Source organism: Hibiscus syriacus, unplaced genomic scaffold (assembly GCF_006381635.1).
Source record: "Hibiscus syriacus cultivar Baekdansim isolate YM2019G1 unplaced genomic scaffold, ASM638163v2 tig00000916_pilon, whole genome shotgun sequence".
Taxonomy (NCBI): Eukaryota; Viridiplantae; Streptophyta; class Magnoliopsida; order Malvales; family Malvaceae; genus Hibiscus; species Hibiscus syriacus.
This window is the reverse complement of record NW_024061833.1, coordinates 38,797-60,507: the sequence shown is the minus strand read 5'-3', so window position 1 is coordinate 60,507 and position 21,711 is coordinate 38,797. Positions and strand designations below refer to the sequence as shown.

General features: G+C 35.6%; 1 long non-coding RNA gene and 1 pseudogene across 1 annotated transcript; one reads left to right on the top strand and one right to left on the bottom strand.

The window, feature by feature from the left end:
* Positions 1-694: 694 nt before the first annotated feature.
* Positions 695-2,130, bottom strand: LOC120116725 (annotated as a pseudogene).
* A 2,794-nt stretch (positions 2,131-4,924) lies between these two features.
* Positions 4,925-19,546, top strand: LOC120116453. The gene is made up of 3 exons (XR_005515548.1): positions 4,925-4,935; positions 12,229-12,231; positions 19,377-19,546. It is a non-coding gene; the product is annotated as an uncharacterized LOC120116453 (long non-coding RNA).
* The last annotated feature ends 2,165 nt before the right edge of the window (positions 19,547-21,711 follow it).

The following is a 21,711-nucleotide window of genomic DNA, read 5'->3' as shown; positions in this document are numbered from 1 at the left end:
CGAACTCGAGCAGAAAAACAACCACCAAACTCATACAGACCATCAACCTCTCGACCTTGAAGCAAAACAACGCTAGAATCCTCATACCGAACTACACAATGATCAGCATGAAACTCCAAAAAAAAACATTGTTATTCCTAGCAAGCTTTGAAATTGAATCCAACTTCTTAGTTATAGAAAGCACATGCAACAAATTACTCAGTTTCAATGAACGAGATGGAGTATATAAAGATGCTTGACCAACTTTAGCAATATACGATCGGAACACCGAAAAAGAACAAACGACCCCTACCACGTCACAAGATCGCCGACGTCTGATACCATGTTAAACAATCTAAGAAAACTACACATAGAATATATTTAGAACACTCATAAAACTTTTCTCATCTATTCAAGAACTACTACAACATATTTATACAAGCAATGAAGGCTCTAACTGCATGAACGTCAGCATAACAGCTTTAACAACCTCATAACAGACTGCATAAAAACGTTGCTCAACATACACGCAACTACGTTACTATGCTTCAATATTGTATCATCTGAATTATAATTATAATTAAATATATAATTTACTCATAGTAGAAATATTAATGAATGCAAATGAAGCTGGAATGGGATTTATTATTAGCCAAGCTTTACATCAAGCAAAAGCAAATATCCCAGCTCTTGAAAATTTTCCTATGACATAATATCATATATATCCATTAATAGACGACGGATGGCATATTGACACTACTCCGACGCCCAAAAAGTCTGTTGTTTGTCCGCCGCTAGTATCTCCAACCTGCGTGCGCAGGCGTTTTGCAGGGTACATTTGCAGTTGATTCAAACCGGAAATATCATTCACCGGATTTTCTAACTCACTTTCGATACTAATAGGTGAAGTGTTCGACACATACATACCGTTGCTACACTTTGTTCCCAAGCTTCCTAGGCACGACGTGTCGGTCGACGTCGTGCCAATTTGAGCGGCTTTCTGCAACAAAGCCGTGGCCGACATATTCGCGGACGACGGCGGTTGATGAGATTGGAGTTGTTGGGTGCTAAACAATGAAGGAACACTTACGAGCAGAGCTCCGTTTTCCTTGACATTGTTCAACGGAAGCAAAGTGCTTGTAAGATCTTGAGCATGACTCGGTGACACGTTATTCCCTAACACCCAATTTAACTGATAACCGGATGCCGGAGGATTCGAAGTCCATACTAGAGGATCGGTGTATATTGATCCCGAATTCAAAGAACCAAATTGATGAACATCATGGTTCATCCATAAAGAAAGACCACATCTTGATTGATCAATTGATGTTTCATCAGTGCTGGAAATTGGTTTGAAGATGAAGAAGAAATGTTGGTTCTCCATTAGATGATAATTGATATCACTGCGCAAGCCGGTGGCTGCGTTTATTCTCGCCGTCTCCTCCGCCAGGGCATCGCAGAATGCTCTATGAGTAATGAAACTATCTCTTCTGCCCTCAACAAACCGTAAAAATCAATCAGGCTTCATCTTCAAGCTCTCTGTGAAAATTTGCAGAACAGAAAGTAAGGGTCTTTTAGATTTTACCTTGTAAATAGAGTGCCACAGCCGCATTTGTATTCCCTGGTGCCGCAGGTTTTTAAGTGAGCTTTCCAATCCGACTACACGGCGTATCGCTTTGAGCACTTGTCGCATTTCCACTTCTTCTCCCCATGCTTCCGACAGAAGTGTTTCTTTATGCCGGTGAGGTCCCCGAGAGCCCTCGATGGATGGTGATGCACGCAGGTCTTTTCCGGGCACACGTAGACGCGTTTTCTCGGTTCTTTCGTATCCCTTTGCTTCAGCTTCCATGGCAGGTTATGGCCTCGCCGGTGAAGTTGAAGGTTCTGGTCTCTTTGGAAACCCTTACCGCATATTTCACACAAAAATCTGTTGGTCGCCATTAAAGTCTTTGGGGACAAGGCTATCACTTCTGCTTCAGGATCTGGTAAACAACACGTATTAAAAACGACAATTACTTATCAAGATTAACATACAAAAACAAACATAGTACCTGGTGTTCCTGGTAGGTTTCTTTTCTTCTTGGCAAGTGGAGGATTGGATCCAGGCAAAGGATTTGTGACGAAAACAGCTGGAATCGATGCTTCTGCCATCCTCTTCTTACGAAGAAAGCTAAACGAAGATGGAATATGAATTATGTGTTGATCTTGTGATTAAGAGGAAAAACTCATTGATCAAGAGACTTGAGTGTATAAGCTGAGGATATATGTGAATGAATGGATCCATTTAAATCATAATTACATGCTTTTAGGTGGAATATAATAATATGAGAGATGAAAGGTTGAAGTTGAGAGGTTGAAGAAACCGAGAGGAGACAGGAGGTGGGAAGAAAGCTAATCTCCATACTTTTTCATTTGGAATGATTATCACATAATTTGTTTCCTTTTCGTTTTTTTTTTTTTGCCCTTTTTATATTCTCTTTGCAATTTTTAATTCAACTTGCATATATAGGTATATCGCTACGAAATTTGACTAAGGAATCATAAATCAACAACATATAATATAAAAAATCAGATAGGAAAAAATCATGCACACAGAAAATTTTTACTATATAATAAAAAAATTATACCAGTTACAAATTACGAAAACTTAGGTATATATAGATGTATCCAATTTTCTTTTCAAAATAACTATTTATCAAATATATCGTATTTCAAACTTTTTAAGTAGGATCAAATAAAATTCAAATCATAATATTTAATGTATATATTTCAACTATTTGAAAAAAGAACTAGCAAAAGAATCAATAATTGTTAGGTGTAGTGAAAAATCATTGTTTTAGAAATGATTTTACTTTTATCGGTGTAATTATAATATAAAGTCGTCTCTCAAAATTAATACAAAAACTTTTACTTTTTGTAAATCCAAATGAAATTAACTAGAGAACACAGCAAGAGAGAAAGCAAATTATTAGCCTAAATCATGTGTACGTCCCTGCCAAAATATTAAAAAATAATAATAATTTCTTAATTATTAAAATCGTTTGATTCGTATTACTAGACCTAATTTAAATAATATTATATAAACGGACGTGGTAATCTTAAATTTTGTAAAATTAACGCAAATACATTGCAAAAGCCACGGTGGGAATAGAGTGTAGTTTTGTCAATCGTTTCAAAACAGAGATGGTTGGCATAAAATCACTTGGTATTTCCTCAAGAAATCCGCCATGCACATGCACAACCCGTTCAACAAAGCTACAATCCAAGACAAACGACGAAAAAAGCACACAATCAAAAGCGAATCATCGTCCCATATCTGATGTCTTCACCCTCTTGACTCACTGGTTTTAGGGTTCCAAACATTTGTTTTATAAGAGGAAAGAGAACGATTCTTAAGTGATTAAATTTAAGACTGCCTCTAATTTCAACGTCCTTTTTAATCATCGATAGCATACATATATTCTTCGTACGTAATTATACGAATTCAGATTTCGTATATGATTAGGTTGAAATTTCAAAGGAAAGAGTACGAAGTCTTTCCCTATGGGTATAGGTAATGATGTTATCGATAAAGGCGTTGAAATTTTGGGAGGGAAGAGGTTAAAGGACAGTTAGCTGACAAAGGCAGTGAATATTTGGAAGAGAGAGCAGTGATCTGGTTGTAGGACTGACTTCCTCTGCAAAACCCATTTAATCATAATCTAATGATTTTCTGCTTTCTGGGTTTCTTCAATATTAATGTTTTGGACTTTAGTTGTTGAACGGTGGCGGCACCAGAATATTCTCTCCTCCTCCACCTGTTGAAATGTCAAAGCTTGAAAATTGGTTCAAATTAGGCACTTAATATTGCAATGTCAAAATTAAATGTAACAATGTCAAAATTAGGTGCAATAATGTTTGAAAATTAAATGGGTAAATTATAAACTTTAGTCACTAAATTTTAGGGTATTTATAAGATTAGTCCTTAAGTTTTAACTATAAATATCTAGCTCATTTAGCTTCAAAATCATCCCAAAGCATTCTAGCTTTCTTCCAATACTAGAGAGAATTTAGAGAGTTTCTTGAGATTTTTTTCTCCTTTTTATCAAGAGAGAATTATCATTGTTTTCTCCTTGGTAGATCGAGAGAAGTTGTAATTCCTATTTTCTCATAGTGAAATTCTTCTACCGTTGCACGTGGTTTTTACCCTATTTTATTTAGGGGGTTTTCACGTAAATTTTGTGTCTTCTTTATCTTTATTTTTATTTTCTCAAATTATCAGTTGCGATTTTGCTCTATCTGATAGCCGTCTTCCGCAACAATTGGTATCAGAGCTAGATTAGAGTGTGTAATATCTGCTTATTGTCTTTGTGGTTTCCACCAAAAGGTGGATCATCCAACATATGAAAGTAAGAAGTTATTACCCATTCTTTGAAGGTTCCAGAGAACTATTCACAATAGTAAAATAGTGGGAGTTATCCGTAAACGAAGCAATGGCAACGAAATTTGATATTGAAAAGTTCAATGGGAGAAATTTCTCATTGTGAAAATTGAAGATGAAGGCCATCCTAAGGAAAGACGGGTGTCTAGCGGCTATCAATGAAAGGCCGTTGGATTTCGCAGATGACATCAAATGGAACGAGATGGACGGGAATGCTATGGCAAACTTTCATCTAGCATTAGCAAATGAAGTATTATCAAGCATCGATGAGAAGAAGACAGCTAAGGAGATATGGGATCATCTCATCAAATTGTACGAGGCCACATCGATGCACAATAAAATTTTCCTTAAGAGGAAATTGTACACTCTCCGTATGCCAGAATCTACTTCAGTGATGGAGCACTTAAATACACTGAACACCTTATTTTCTCAGCTTACATCCTTAAGCTGTAAAATAGAAGAACAAGAACGTGCTGAACTTCTACTTCAAAGTCTACCGGATTCGTACGATCAACTCATCATCAACTTGACAAACAGTAATGTCACCAGTCTAGTCTTCGATGACGTGCAGCTGCTGTTCTACAAGAGAAAATCGGCGCAAGAACAAGGAAGACAGACAAGTAAATCTGCAACAAGCAGAAGCGTTGACAACGATGAGGAGATCAACAGACGTGGCCAAAGAAGCAGTCATAACATGGTAGATCGAAGTTGAGGAGCAAGAAGAATTTAAAGTGCTACCACTGTGGAAAGAAGGGTCACTTGAAGAATGATTGTTGGAGTCTAAATAAACTCCAATCCACAAGGCAATACCGCAAACACTTCAGATGATGGAGATGCTCTATGCTGTGAAGCGCCAACCACCGTGGAAGGCAGAAAAAGATTTGCAGATATATGGCTCATTGATTCGGGAGTGACATATCACATGACCTCAAGAAGAGAATGGTTCCATCAATATGAACCTGTCTCACGAGGATCTGTGTATAGTTGCAATGACATGCCTTAGAGATCGTTGGTGTGGGAACCATCAAATTGAAGATGTATGATGGAACAATTAAAGTTGTTCGAGATGTGCGGCACGTGAAAGGTCTGAAGAAAAATTTATTATCCTACGGATTGTTGGATAATAATGCTAGCAAGATTGAAACACGAAAAGGAATCATGAAGGTGTTCCGTGGAGCGCTTGTGGTGCTGAAAGTTGAAAAGATAGCTGCAAACTTGTATATGCTGAAGGGAGAGACATTGCTAGAAGCAGAAGCCTTTGTTGCCTCATGTAGTTCAGATTCTGCAATGCTATGGAATAAGAAACTTGGACATATGTCAGAACAAGGAATGAAAGTCCTTGTGGAGCAAAAGCTACCTCCAGGCTTAACAAAGGTATCACTTCCTTTGTGTGGGCATTGCATAACAAGTAAGCAGCACCGGTTGAAATTCAACACATCAAGTTCTAGAGGCAAAAGTGTTCTAGAATTGGTTCACTCTGACGTATGGCAAGCACCAGTAACGTCCCTAGGTGGAGCAAAATACTTTGTCTCATTTATTGATGACTACTCCAGGAGATGTTGGGTGCACCCTATTAAGAAGAAGTCAGACGTGCTTTCAACTTTCAAAAACTTCAAAGCACAGTGGAACTTGATTCTGGAAATAAGATCAAGTGTTTCAGAACAGATAATGGATAAGAATACACAAGCGAAGAATTTGATGACTTTTGTAGGAAAGAAGGCATCAAAAGACAGTTCACAGTGGCGAACACTCCTCAACAAAATGGAGTGGCAGAGCGGATGAACAGAACCTTGTTAGAAAGAACAAGAGCAATGTTGAGGGACGCATGCCTAGAAAAATCATTCTGGGCAGAAGCAGTTAATACCGCCTGTTATTTGGTGAATTGAGCTCCATCAACTAAAATAGAGCTGAAGACACCAATGGAGATGTGGACTGGTAAACCAGTTGATTATTCAAACCCCCATGTATTTGGAAGTATTGTGTACGTGTACAACGCCCAAGAAATTTCAAAGCTGGATCCAAAATCCAGGAAATGCAAATTCTTGGGGTATGCTGATGGAGTAAAGGGGTATCGCTTGTGGGATCCCACTGCCCGCAAAGTGATCATTAGCAGGGATGTTATCTTTGTAGAAGATAAACTACAAAGAAAAGAAGATGATGATAGCGCTGAAAAGTCAGAGACTACTCGATACATGTGGAAAAAGAGTTTGAAGAAGGATTCTTCTGAAGCAGAACCAGCACATAATGAACAAGAACCAGAGTTCTGAAGCTCCAACAACTCGTCAATCAGATCGTGAGAAGATGTCCCAATTGGCACTCATATGTTATAGAAGGTAATATTGCATACTGTTTTAACAGAGGACGGTGAGCCATCAACATACCAGGAGGCAATACAGCTAAGATGTTTCACTGTGGATGATGGCGATGCAAGAAGAAATCGAAGCCCTTCATAAAAATATACATGGGACCTTGTGCCACTACCACAAGGAAGTAAGCCAATTGGTAACAAATGGGTTTTCAAAATCAAGCGAAATGATGACGATCAAGTGGAGAGATATCGTGCAAGACTGGTGGTCAAAGGATATGCTCAAAAAGAAAGTATTGATTTCAATGAAATATTTTCTCCTGTGGTTCGACTAACAACAGTTCGAGTAGTTTTGGCAATGTGTGCTACATTGGACTTACATCTAGAGCAGCTAGATGTTAAAACAGCTTTTTCTTCATGGAAATCTTGAAGAAGAAATTTATATGCTCCAGCCTGAAGGTTTTGAAGAAAAATAAAAGAAGAACTTAGTTTGCAGGTTGAAAAAATCTCTGTACGGTCTATAGCAGGCGCCGAGGTGTTGATATAAGAGATTTGATTCCTTCATTATGTGCCTTGGATACAACAGACTTAATGCAGACCCTTGTGCTTATTTCAAGGTCTGGTGATAACGATTTTGTTATATTGCTGTTGTATGTGGATGACATGTTGGTTGCAGGACCCAACAAAGATCATATTGAAGAATTGAAGGCACAACTGGCTAGGGAATTTGAAATGAAGGACTTGGGATCAGCAAACAAGATTCTAGGGATACAAATTCACCGAAACAGAAGTAATAGGAAGATTTGGCTTTCACAAAAGAATTACTTGAAGAAAATCTTGTCACGATTTAGCATGCAAGATTGTAAGCCAATTTCTACCCCTCTTCCTATTAACTTCAAATTATCCTCTAGAGTCCTAGCAAGAAGAGAGGATGGAGATGTCTCGAGTACCGTATGCATTAGCAGTGGGAAGTTTAATGTTCGCTATGATATGCACAAGACCAGACATTGCACAAGCAGTGTGAGTGGTTAGTCGGTACATGGCGAATCCAGGCAAAGAGCATTGGAATATTGTAAAGAAGATCCTAAGATACATCAAAGGGACCTCAAATACTGCATTATGTTACGGAGGATCAAACTTACTAATCAATGGGTATGTAGATTCTGACTATGCAGGGGATTTGGATAAAAGCAAATCTACTACAAGATATGTGTTCAAAGTTGTTGGTGGAGCTGTAAGCTGGGTTTCAAAATTGCAGTCAGTTGTGGCTACGTCCACAACAGAGGCAGAATATGTAGCAGCTACACAAGCCAGTAAAGAAGCAATTTGGTTGAAGATGCTATTAGAGGAGCTTGGGCACAATCAAGAGTATGTCTCTCTGTTTTGTGACAGTCAAAGCGCCTTGCATCTAGCAAGGAATCCAGCATTTCATTCAAGGACTAAGCACATACGAGTTCAATACCATTTCATTCGTGAAAAGGTGGAAGAAGGAACGGTAGATATACAGAAGATCTATACCAAAGACAACATAGCAGATTTCATGACGAAGGCAATCAATGCTGATAAATTTACCTGGTGTCGATCCTCTTGTGGCCTGTCAGACTAAGCAACATGATGGTACAAGGTAGAAAGAATGGTGTGAAGATATGATTGTTCCAATCAAATCTTCAAGTGGGAGATTGTTGAAATGTCAAAGCTTGGAAAATTGGTTCAAGTTAGGCACCTAATATTGCAATGTCAAAATTAGGTGCAACAATATCAAAATTAGGTGCAATAATGTTTGAAAATTAAATGGGTAAATTATAAACTTTAGTCACTAAACTTTAGGGTATTTATAAGATTAGTCCTTAAGTTTCAACTATAAATACCCTAGCTCATTTAGCTTCAAAATCATCCCAAAGCATTCTAGCTTTCTTCCAATACTAGAGAGAATTTAGAGAGTTTCTTGAGAGTTGTTTTCTCCTTTTTATCAAGAGAGAATTATCATTGTTTTCTCCTTGGTAGATCGAGAGAAGTTGTAATTCCTATTTTCTCATAGTGAAATTCTTCTACCGTTGCCCGTGGTTTTTACCCTATTTTATTTAGGGGTTTTTCACGTAAATTTTGTGTCTTCTTTATCTTCATTTTTATTCTCTCAAATTATCAGTTGCGATTTTGCTCTATCCGATAGCCGTCTTCCGTAACACAACGCTCTTCAACTTTCAAGGTTCTACTCTTCTCATTGTACTTATTCACTGGGTTAACTACAACAAACCATCACTTTACTTTCTACTTAATCTTATTTTAATCATTGAAGTTTAAAAATTCTTAGATTGATCTATTTTAATCCCTTATAGTCCGAATTCGATCTCCATTTCGCTCGAATAAAAAAACCCTCAACTAAATCCTAAATCTCAAATCTCAATCAATCCTTAAACCTTAAATCACAATGAAACCCTAAATCTTATAACCCATTTTCAATCATAAGTTTTAATTTCATCCTCGATGCTCTAATGATCGAACAAAGATTTTTAATGGTGAAAAAATAGACGTTAGTGATGAAAACAATATATATTAAAATCATGATGATTTTATATCAGATGTTGAGATTAATGAACGACAAAACTGAAAATTTTAGAGAAATTCTGAAAACATAAACATTATGATATATCCCCAAAGCAGGGAAGATTGGATCTAAGAAGTAATCCATTACAGAAACTCACATGCTTTTGTTTAAAAAAAGTTGGAGAATATGCACCTTTTATCTCCCAAATTAATTTTTTAAAAACCTAATGTTTTCTATATAGTTTGGTACTTCTCCACTTTTTCTCTTTGCTTTTCAATTTTATTTTGCGGTACATATGGCACAACCTAGATGGTCTCCCTTACATTTAATCAAATCCAATAACATTGAATATCCTTTTGGTATCAAAGGTCGGTTCTTTATGTTATGATCATTTGAAACCATAGGGCCCTCTCTTATCACATTTACGATACCACATGATTTTCTTTACCAGTTCACTAATTTTATTATAATCAAGAAATTTATACATGTTAAAGTTTATGATATTAATTTTATTTAACTCAATTTAAAAATTTATGGTGTTGTTTGTATTTTTTTAATCTAATTTGAAAATATTTGCGGTGTGACTCGTTTAATGAAAAAAGAAAATTGAGAAAAGAAAAATTAGACACATTCAATCCATGCAAGAGCATATTTTTTTATCAGTATTTGATTAAAAGTATGAATTAATATCGAATAAAATTCATTGTAATATGGAAATTCTTTCTCACCAAGTAATTAGCCATGTAATCTAATAATATCGAATAAAAGTATGTTCTCTTATCGTGATATTTTTATGTAAATCTTATGTATTCTTATTATATGATATCATTTTTCACTCGTCATTGTTCATAAAATGTCTAAAATCATTTGAAATATAAGAATTCAATAACTATACTATCTCTATATATTTTTTGAAGCAAAAAGTATGATGATATTTTAAGTACCAAGTAATAAAAAAATTATCAGAACAATTTTAATTCTAAATCAAAATATTTCATTAATTTTAATGGTTAGATTGGATTTCTATTAACATCGGTCCTTGACGCACGATCCATAAATTCATTATAAGTTCTCAATGAGACCTATGTATATGGCTGAACCTTAATGAGATAGCCACCTCACCATTAAAATTACACTAAATTATCATCATAAATTTGGCTCACTAATAAATTAGTTAAATCGCCCATTTAGTCACCTAGTATTTTATTTAAGTCATCAAAAAAATATTCTTAATTTAATCATTATTATCGTAAAGTTTTAAAATTTTAATTTTTAATATTAAATCTCAACAATGAATCAATAAAACTCTTTTTAGTTAACATAAAATAAATCTAACTCTTAATATTTACTGATTTAATTTCATACTATACTTTAAAAGACGTTGTCACCTTTATCATGTAATAGTTGTCTTTTTTTTAAAGGAAAAATGAGCCTCGTTATAAATTCCCTGGTTACTTAATCGAACCGAATCATATCTTGTAATAGTTTCTATAACATAAAGCAATGGATGCATGATTGACCGAAACAAATTCAGTATCGAAGACGACAAACGTTTGCTCTATTGACTCATCATCCTTATATGATCATACATTATATATTATCAATATTTAATGAACACCAAAGCACAGCATGCATTATTATAGATGTCACTTAGTGGATTTGGGTGATTATATATCATGGATTCTTCCTTGTTTTTATTCTAAGTATTGACCATTGCATTAATTAACCGCTCTTGACTTGAATGACCTTCTTCAAATTCACTTCTATCTTATGACTATTGAAACTGTTGGAAGGATTTAGATATAAATATTCATTAATTAATTAATTACAATGAATGACTTTATTTTCTTTTATTTCACTCATCGTATTTTCAATTTTTTCAATTTAATTATTGAACTTTATACATTGATTTTTTTAATCACTCGACTATTTTCTCATTAACAAAGTTATTGTTGCGGAAGACGGCTATCAGATAGAGCAAAATCGTAACTGATAATTTGAGAAAATAAAAATGAGGATAAAAGAGACACAAAATTTAAGTGGAAAACCCCTAAATAATATAGGGTAAAAACCACGGACAACGGTAGAAGAATTTCACTATGAGAAAATAGGAATTACAACTTCTCTCTATCTACCAAAGAGAAAACAATGATAATTCTCTCTTGATAAAAAAGAGAAAACAACTCTCAAGAAACTCTCTAAATTCTCTAGTATTAGAAGAAAGCTAGAATGCTTTGGGATGGTTTTGAAGCTAAATGAGCTAGGGTATTTATAGTTAAAGCTTAAGGACTAATTTGTAAATACCCTAAATTATAATGGCTAAAATTGAGGTTCTACCATTGTTGAAAAATCAACAATTGTGTACTGCTTTTTGACAATTGTATTCGGTGGATTAATTAAATCCAACTTTCCACCGAAAGTTGGTTTAATTTTCAACAATCTCTGACTTGAAGATTTGATTGAAACAATCATATCTTCACACCATTCTTTCTACCTTGTACCATCATGTTGCTTACGTTTCTGACAGGCCACAAGAGGATCGACACCAAGTAAATTTATCGGTATTGATCGCTTCCTCATGAAATCTGCTATGTTGTCTTTGGTATGGATCTTCTGCATATCTACCGTCCATTCTTCCACCTTTTCACGAATGAAATGGTATTGAACTCGTATGTGTTTTGTCCTTGAATGAAATGTTGGATTCCTTACTAGATGCAAGGCACTTTGACTGTCACAAAACATAGAGACATACTCTTGATTGTGCCCAAGCTCCTCCAATAGCATCTTCAGCCAAATTGCTTCTTTACTGGCTTGTGTAGCTACTATATATTCTGCTTCTGTTGTGGACGTAGCCACAACTGACTGTAATTTTGAAACCCAGCTTACAGCTCCACCAGCAACTTTGAACACATATCCTGTAGTATATTTGCTTTTATCCAAATCCCCTGCATAGTTAGAATCTACATATCCATTGATTAGTAAGTTTGATCATCCGTAACATAATGCAACATTTGAGGTCCCTCTGATGTATCTCAGGATCCTCTTTACTGTATTCCAATGCTCTTTGCTTGGATTCTCCATGTACCGACTAATCACTCTCACTGTGCAATGTCTGGTCTTGTGTATATCATAGCGAATATTAAACTTCCCACTGCTGATGCATACGGTACTCGAGACATCTTTATCCTCTCTTTTTCATTGCTAGGACTCACACTGGAGGATAATTTGAAATTAATAGGAAGAGGGGTAGAAATTGGCTTACAATCTTGCATGATGAATCGTGACAATATATTCTTTAAGTAATTCTTTTGTGAAAGCCAAATCTTCCTATTACTTCTGTCTCGGTGAATTTGCATCCCTAAAATCTTGTTTGCTGACCCCAAGTCCTTCATTTCAAATTCCCTAGTCATTTGTGCCTTCAATTCTTTAATATGATCTTTGTTGGGTCCTACAACCAATATGTCATCCACATACAACAGTAAAATAACAAAATCGTTATCACCAGACCTCTTGAAATAAGCACAAGGGTCTGCATTAAGTCTGTTGTATCCAAGGAACATAATGAAAGAATCAAATCTCTTATACCAACACCTCGGCGCCTGCTTTAGACCGTACAGAGATTTGTTCAACCTGCAAACCAAGTTCTTCTTTTCTTTTCTTCAAAACCTTCAGGCTGGAACATATAAATTTCTTCTCCAAGATTTCCATGAAGAAAAGCTGTTTTAACATCTAGCTGCTCTAGATGTAAGTTCAATGTAGCACACATTGCAAAACTATTCGAACTGTTGTTAGTCGAACCACAAGAGAGAATATTTCATTGAAATCAATACCTTCTTTTTGAGCATATCCTTTGACCACCAGTCTTGCATGATACCTCTCAACTTGATTGTCACCATTTCGCTTGATTTTGAAGACTCATTTGTTACCAATTGGCTTCCTTCCTTGTGGTAGTGGCACAAGGTCCCATGTATTGTTTTTATGAAGGGCTTCAATTTCTTCTTGCATCGCCATCATCCACAGTGAAGCATCTGAGTTGTTTATTGCCTCCTGGTATGTTGATGGCTCACCGTCTTCTGTTAAAAGGCAGTATGCAATATTACCTTCTATAACATAATCTGAGTGCCAATTGAGACGTCTTCTCACACGATCTGATTGATGAGTTGTTGGAGCTTCAGAAATCTCTGGTTCTTGTTCATCATGTGTTGGTTCTGCTTCAGAAGAATCACCTTGTTCAAACTTTTTTTCAACATGTATCTGAGTAGTCTCTGACTTTTCAGCGCTATCATCTTCTTTTTTTCTTTGTAGTTTATCTTTTACAAAGATAACATCTCTGCTGATGATCACTTTACGGGAGTGGGATCCTACAAGTGATACCCCTTTACTCCATCAGCATACCCCAAGAATTTGCATTTCCTGGATTTTGGATCCAACTTTGAAATTTCTTGGGAGTTGTACATCACGTACACAATACTTCCAAATACATTGAGGTTTGAATAATCAGCTGGTTTACCAGTCCACATCTCCATTGGTATCTTCAGCTCTATTTTAGTTGATGGAGCTTGATTCACCACATAACAGGCGGTATTGACTGCTTATGCCCAAAATAATTTTTCTAGGCCTGCATCCCTCAATATTGCCCTTGTTCTTTCTAACAAGGTTCTGTTCATCCGCTCTGCCACTCCATTTTGTTAGGAGTGTTCGCCACTGTGAACTGTCTTTTGATGCTTTCTTTCCTGCAAAAGTCATCAAATTCTTCACTTTTATATTCTCCTCCATTATCTGTTCTGAAACACTTGATCTTATTTCCTGAATCAAGTTCCACCCCGCTTTGAAGATTTTGAAATTTGAAAACACATCTGACTTCTTTTTAATAGGGTACACCCAACATCTCCTGGAGTAGTCATCAATAAATGAGACAAAGTACTTTGCTCCGCCTAGGGATGTAACTGGTGCTTACCATACGTCAGAGTGAACCAATTCTAGAACACTTTTGCCTCTGAAATTTGATGTGTTAAATTTCAACCGGTGCTGCTTACTTGTTATGCAATGCTCACACAAAGTAAGTGATACCTTTGTTAAGCCCGGATGTAGCTTTTGCTCCACAATGACTTTCATTCCTTGTTCTGACATGTGTCCAAGTTTATGATGCCATAGCATTACAGAATCTGAACTACATGAGGCAACAGAGGCTTCTTCTTCTAGCAAAGTCTCCCCCTTCAGCATGTACAAGTTTTCTGCTATCTTTTCGCTTTTCAGCACCACAAGCGCTCCACATAACACCTTCATGATTCATTTCCGTGTTTCAATCTTGCTTGAATTATTATCCAACAATCCGTAGGATAATAAATTTTTCTTCATGCCTTTCACATGCCGCACATCTCGAATAACTTTAATTGTTCCATCATACATCTTCAATTTGATGGTTCCCACTCCAACGATCTCTAAGGCATGATCATTGCAACTATACACAGATCCTCCTTAGACAGGTTCATAATGATGGAACCATTCTCTTCTTGAGGTCATATGATATGTTGATCCCGAATCAATGAGCCATATATCTGCAAATCTTTTTCTGCCTTCTACGGTGGTTGACGCTTCACAGCATAGAGCATCTCCATCATCTGAAGTGTTTGCGGTATTGCCTTGTGGATTGGAGTTTTTATTTAGACTCCAATAATCCTTCTTCAAGTGACCCTTCTTTCCACAGTTGTAGCACTTTAAATTCTTCTTGCTCCTCAACTTCGATCTACCATGTTTGTAACTGCTGCTTTGGCCACGTTCTGTTGATCTCCCTCTCATTATTTTCAACGTTGTCAATGCTTCTACTTGTTGCATATTTACTTGTCTGTCTTCCTTGTTCTTGCACCGATTTTCTTCTTGTAGAACAGCAGCTGCAACGTCATCGAAGACTAGACTAGTAACATTACTGTTTGTCAAGTTGATGATGAGTTGATCATACGAATCCGGTAGACTTTGAAGTAGAAGTTCAGCACGTTCTTGCTCCCCTATTTTACAGCTTAAGGATGTAAGCTGAGAAAATAAAGTGTTCAGTGTATTTAAGTGCTCCGTCACTGAAGTAGATTCTGGCTTACGGAGAGTGTACAATTTTCTCTTAAGGAAAATTTTATTGTGCAACGATGTGGCCTCGTACAGTTTGGTGAGATGATCTTATATCTCCTTAGCTGTCTTCTTCTCCTCGATGCTTAACAATACTTCATCTGCTAATACTAGATGAAAGTTTGCTATAGCATTCCCATCTATCTCGATCCATTTGTTGTCATCTGTGAAATCTACCGGCCTTTCACTAATAGCTGCTAGACAACCGTCTTTCCTCAGGATGACCTTCATCTTTAATTTCCACAATGAGAAATTTCTCCCATTGAATTTTTCAATATCAAATTTCGTTGCCATAACTTCTATTACGGATAGCTCTCACTATTTTACTATCGTGAATAGTTCTCTGGAACCTTCAAAGAATGAGTAATAACTTCTTACTTTTTTATGTTGGAGGATCCACCTTTTGGTGGCAACCACAAAGATAATAAACATATATTACACACTCTAATCTGGCTCTGATACCAATTGTTGCGGAAGATGGCTATCAGATAGAGCAAAATCGTAATTGATAATTTGAGAAAATAAAAATGAGGACGTCAATCCAACCGCGAAAGCTAAAGAAAGCTTGAATCATTTGGTGTCATCGTGACTTCTAGCTCGTCAAGTGCTTGCGGCGGTGGACTGGTAGAGGAATTCAACTTGATATCGTCTTCAATGACTTCCGGTGAGATTTATGAGAGCATAGAGGAGGAATATTGGGGAGAAATTTCTGATGGTTACTATAAGGCTGAAATTTATGCGTATGAGTGTAAAACTTGTGGTAAGACGCCAATGACCATAGAAACAAGGTTGGGTTTGTTGAAGTTCAGGAGAAAAATATAGAAAAATGGGAGAAGGATAAAGGAGATGAAAGAATGGAAATGGTGAAATTTTAATTATTTTTTAACATGTTTTTTAATGATTAAAAAAATTTATTTAATTCACGTCATAACACCGTTAGAAAATTAACAGTGAAATCAGTAAAAAATTTAATATTTGAAAGTACAACGAGTAATATAGGAGAGAGAGTAAATTTCGATTGTCAAACGTGTAATTTACCCTTGATTTTGACACCCTATAGTTATATACAGTCTTGCAATGCCATATTTACATAAACAAATGTTTTACTATTACATAAACAATGTTTTTTTTTTGGGGGGAAGCATCTTTAAAAAACACATATAACATATCATGTTTTTATCACAAAAAATGTCAATTCAAAAATCAATTTATAATAAAATTTAAATTAAAATAAATATATATTCAAAGTTATATATAATATATATGTATACTATAACTCAAATTTAAAATCTTAAAATTGTTAATAACTTAATGTTACTATAAGTCAATGTCTCATTACACGTCTCTATGTATGTTCTCATGATCTTTTATTCGGCTTCTAAGAATTCAGTTTAAATTAATATTAGTATATATCATATTTTATCATATTTAATTGTGAACAAAAATATATTTTAAATAAAAATATTTATATTTAAATTCACTCGATATATAATTTTAAGTGGAGTGATTAATAATTTGTATTAAATCTATTAATTTTATGTCTAATCTTTAGACAATGATTTTATTTGAAGAATTATTAGGAGATGAGGAAGTAGAAATCTATTATTAATGGGTATTGAACACGCATCCTAGGAGAGATAAGCGGTATCAACTGAAATATTTTAATCACATGCTTTATATATTATTGATAATATTTAAGTAATGGTTTTTAATGTATTTTTATGAGAAAGATAATATAACTGAGCCAAATTTATGTTTTATTAATTATCAGTTATATTTAATATGTAAATAATTTAATTTTTATAAAAATGATATTACTTTTTGCAATTTAGGGACATAATATATCTATTTTTTTGAATTGAAAGAGCCTTTTACAGCAGGTGTCTCAAAGAGGATCAGGTGGAATGACTGGTTGGGCTATTTTGGCCATGCAATCAGCATCATTATTGCTTTCTCGTGGAACCCATCTTATTTCTGTAGTCCAAGCTCGGTTCCTTAGCTTGGTGATTAGGCGTACCAGGGAATGCCTGCTGGTGGCAGCATCTTGGTCTTCAAGGAGTTTGACCGCTTGGGCGTTGTCCGTCTGATCTATAGCGGCGTTTTTAAAATAAATGTTGTAAAAGGTCAGAACTATAGTGGCGTTTTTGGAACAAACGTCACAAAATGTCAGATCTATAGCGGCGTTTTTAGAACAAACGTTGCAAAAAGTTATATCTATAACGGCGTTTTTAGATTCAAACGCCGCTAATTACCTTTTTTTTAAACTAAGATTAATTGAATTTGCATATTTCATTTCTGCTATACATCATCTAAATTTAATATCATATATGTTTATCTAATTAACAACAGCCATACATTTTAATTAAGACAGAAGTTATGCAGAAAAATGTGCTCAATTGGTATTATGCTATCCGTAGTAAAGTAATTATTTAAGATAACACAAATTATGTAAAAAAATAAAACAAAATTTATAAAATTAAATTAAAATGTAACATAGTTCAACATTGTTCACTGGAATTTAGTCTAAGTTTTTTCTCTTTCAATTAAAAAAGCACTGTTCGCTAGAATAAAAAACAATCTTCTAGTGGCAATTTGTATTGATCTGCAACTACAAACTAAAAAGTTCTATACAACCATACCGATGGCTTTCTGAATCTGCTTCAGTACTCTTCTTAAAATGGTAATCAGAAAATGGTTGAGATGGACTTTCTAGAGAGTCGGAGATGGTCTCTCTGCAGGACTACCATGAGGACTTCTAGCGGATTCATCTTCACTGTATGTATATGCAGACTCGCTCTCAAAGGCATGTTTAGCACTGAAGAGATTCCCAGTTTTTCCATTCACATAGGAGGAATCAGGGGTCAAGCTACCATTTGGAGATGCTTTTCCTCTTTGAGAGTCGGACACATTTTTCACATTTTAGGGGTGAGCTCGTTTCCAAATCCTGAAATTTGAAGTGAAAAATCACATAAAATTGTTACAGAACCCCATCAAGTTGAGCATAACTTCATTTGCAGAATCCTAAAACAGTAATGGAAGTACCTTCATCTTCAAATTTGTCCCACTCTTCGTCCCAGAGTGCTGCTCCCTCTGGTACTCCAGGTTGCCAACCTTAAAAAGAAATTGCATATGAAAAGGCCAAAACAATCTCTAATTAATTAGTAAATGAACTTTTCTTTATTAAAAAAAACAAAGACAAACAGAAAACTGAAGGATAATTCCATACATGACAAAGATAATAGTTACAAGTTACAAGTTACAACAATTAGCAAACATCCAAATCATTTTCCTTCCACTAAAGTGACTAAAAGGGTTCTTAAAGACCGAAAACAAAAATGAAAATAAAACCGTGGCTCCATGCCAAAAGAAAATCTAAACAGACATTAGCAAGCCAAATGACAGCAGAGAGTAGACCAAAGTATAGAAGTTTAGGGTCATAGGGGAAGCCACCATGTATAGTCCACAACCCATAGGCATAACTATGAAAATCAGTAAGATAGATCGTCAAACACAACCATAGACATGCTCAAATAAAATAATAACTCCACAGAATTGCCAAGCTAATAACTTTTGAAAGGAAGCATTGAACTACAATATGGTTAGGCCCTCTAGAAGTTGGATCAAAAAGTAAAATGCAAGAACACCAAACATGATGGTAAGAATATCATACTACACTACAGGTCATCACTCAATGAAAGTTGTGAGAAAGAACTTTCTTTATTAATAAATGATAAAAGGTACCCATGGGTAGCTCAATTACTGCAGCTGACTTAACATCATGTCCATGTTTCTTGCTTCGTTTAGTCAGGGCTTTCATTAGCTCCTCAAGATCCGATTGTATGCGGTCATCACGGACCTAGATAAGTGATGATGCCTCAGTGTTGGAACATTTTACTCATTCAAAAAACATTTAGTTGATAGGTTTAAATTACCTAAAGAATACCAATGGAGAAACAATTGGAAAAAAATAGAAAAAAGGGTTGTGCCTGATCAAACATAGAGAAATGTAGAAGTATTAGAATGGGCTGATATGATGAGCCAACCTTAACAAAATCTCGGGTACAAGACGTTCTCTCGGAGGCACCAAGGCATCCTTGGCAAGAGCTTCCTCATCAACGGCATGTATCACAGAAACCATATGATCAAATAGATCATCCATTCCACCTCTTAACGGATCCTGCATGATAGTACTCAATTTTAGAGGTGGAAATAAGAGTTTGTCGATGCCATATCGATTTTTTTTAACAAGTTTAATTGCCTAAGGAACTGGAAGAATCCTTCAAGTGCAGAAACAGAGAAAAACATGCGGTAGCGGTAAGACAATAAGCTAGTTGCTAATACTATTAGGATAACTACTATTGACTTTACTATTTCCCGGCAAAGCTTGAAGCAGTTCGAGCTAAATTGACAAAGATCTCTAGGAGATGATTCATTTCCCTGTTAAACTAAACACGCGTTTGACATTGTCATCCTAGTTTATACGTAGATTAAAAGGACCCCAAGCAGACATATAAATGAATATGAAATGTGAAAATTTTAGGATGACCAGACTGCAGCAAAACATGTAATAACCACTAACATGTAAAAACAGATCTGTATGGGATTCTCCATCATATAAAATCACTTCTGCCTCGGCTAAATTAAAAAGAAATAAGCACGTATTTGGTTATCACTGTCAATTTGTTTATACAATTTACCTGGAGAACAAGCCCATACAATGTACAATTATCACTTAACAAAAGAAGACAAACATATGCCATAAAACATATAAAGAGATGCATATCACTTTAAGCGGCTTGCTCATATGTATATCTTCACATTTCAAGAAAGCCTTAATGTTCTAGAATCAGTTTAGGAAATATTTCCACCAACCTAAAAGAGAAGATTTATAGGGTTTCAGTGGCTAGTTCTTCGGTAGCAAATGCTCATATAAAATATTAAAGAAAAAGAGAGAAAACCTGAAGAAATTGCCAGAAACCTAGAAGCAATCAACATTGTGCCAAAGTTCATTGTTATAATAGTCTTGCCCACCGCTCGAGAAGAAACATACAGAAGATATTGTTATATATATTGCTATAAATTAACCCAGAAATAAACAAATTCCCAGGTAGCAATCTCCTCTACTATTTCAATCTCCCTTTCCAGATGAACAAAACAAGTGTAAGAAGAACCTGAGATTGAACCGCTCATAGTTCTAGCAAACAACTTATACTTAATCTAAACCCTGAAATGAAAATAAAGCTAATCTTTCACCTTACTGTTGCGAAAAAAATAACAACCAGACAGGAACAACAAATAGAAGAAATAACCCAGAAGGTATAAGAAACATTGAACTCGACGGTACCATTTGTTTGTAAAGAAGAAGATGAAGAAGTTCGATCGTAGAATGTTGTCTCGCTTCAAAAATAAAAACACCAATCACAAATGGCAGAAGCCAGCAATAATACAGGAAGCAGAAAAGGTTAGGGAAAATAAAAGGTGAGATCCGCGGGAAGCAGAAAAGGTTAGGGAAAATAAAAGGTGGGATCGGGCTGAAGGTAGACAAAACTTTTAAGATTTGCGGCGTTTTTAAACTCAAACGCAACATACAAAACTATTGCGGCGTTTGTAAAAAAAAGGCCGTTAAATAACTACTTTGTTGCGGCGTTTATTGAAAAAACGCTGCTAAAGAACTACTTTGTTGCGTTGTGAAAAAAGTCGCTAAAGTAATACTCTATTGCGGTGTTTGTTGAAAAACGCCACTATAGATGAACCATATTGCGACGTTTGTATAAAAACGCCGCTAAAGTACTACTCTGTCACAACGTTTGTTGAGAAACGCCATTATGGATGAACATATTACGGCATTTGTATAAAAACGCCGCTAAAGTACTACTATGTTGCGGCATTTGTTGAAAAAATGTCACTGTAGATGAACCCTATTACTGCATTTTTATACAAACACCGCTAAAGTATTACTCTGTAGCGGCATTTTGTATAAAAACGTCGCTAAAGTTACCATTTTGTTGCGTTTGGAATGTGAATGCCGCTATATGTTTAAAGTTAGTGGCATTTACTATTAAAACACCGCTAAAAATGCCGCTATAGAACAATTTTGTTGTAGTGTAGTTCTAAGCCGAGGAACCAAGCTAGCTTTAAGCCTTCAAATATGCCCCATGATTCAGTATTTAGGATGGTTGACATACCAATACCATGACAGAATCCATGGAGCCACTGTCCATTTGAATCTCTTAAGACTCCTCCGATAGTGCCTGCTCCAGTTTGGGGTTGATGTTGCCATCTGTATTGAGGCGGTACCAACCTTGTTGGGGAGGGTTCCATAGGTTTGCATCAGTGGTAGACCGG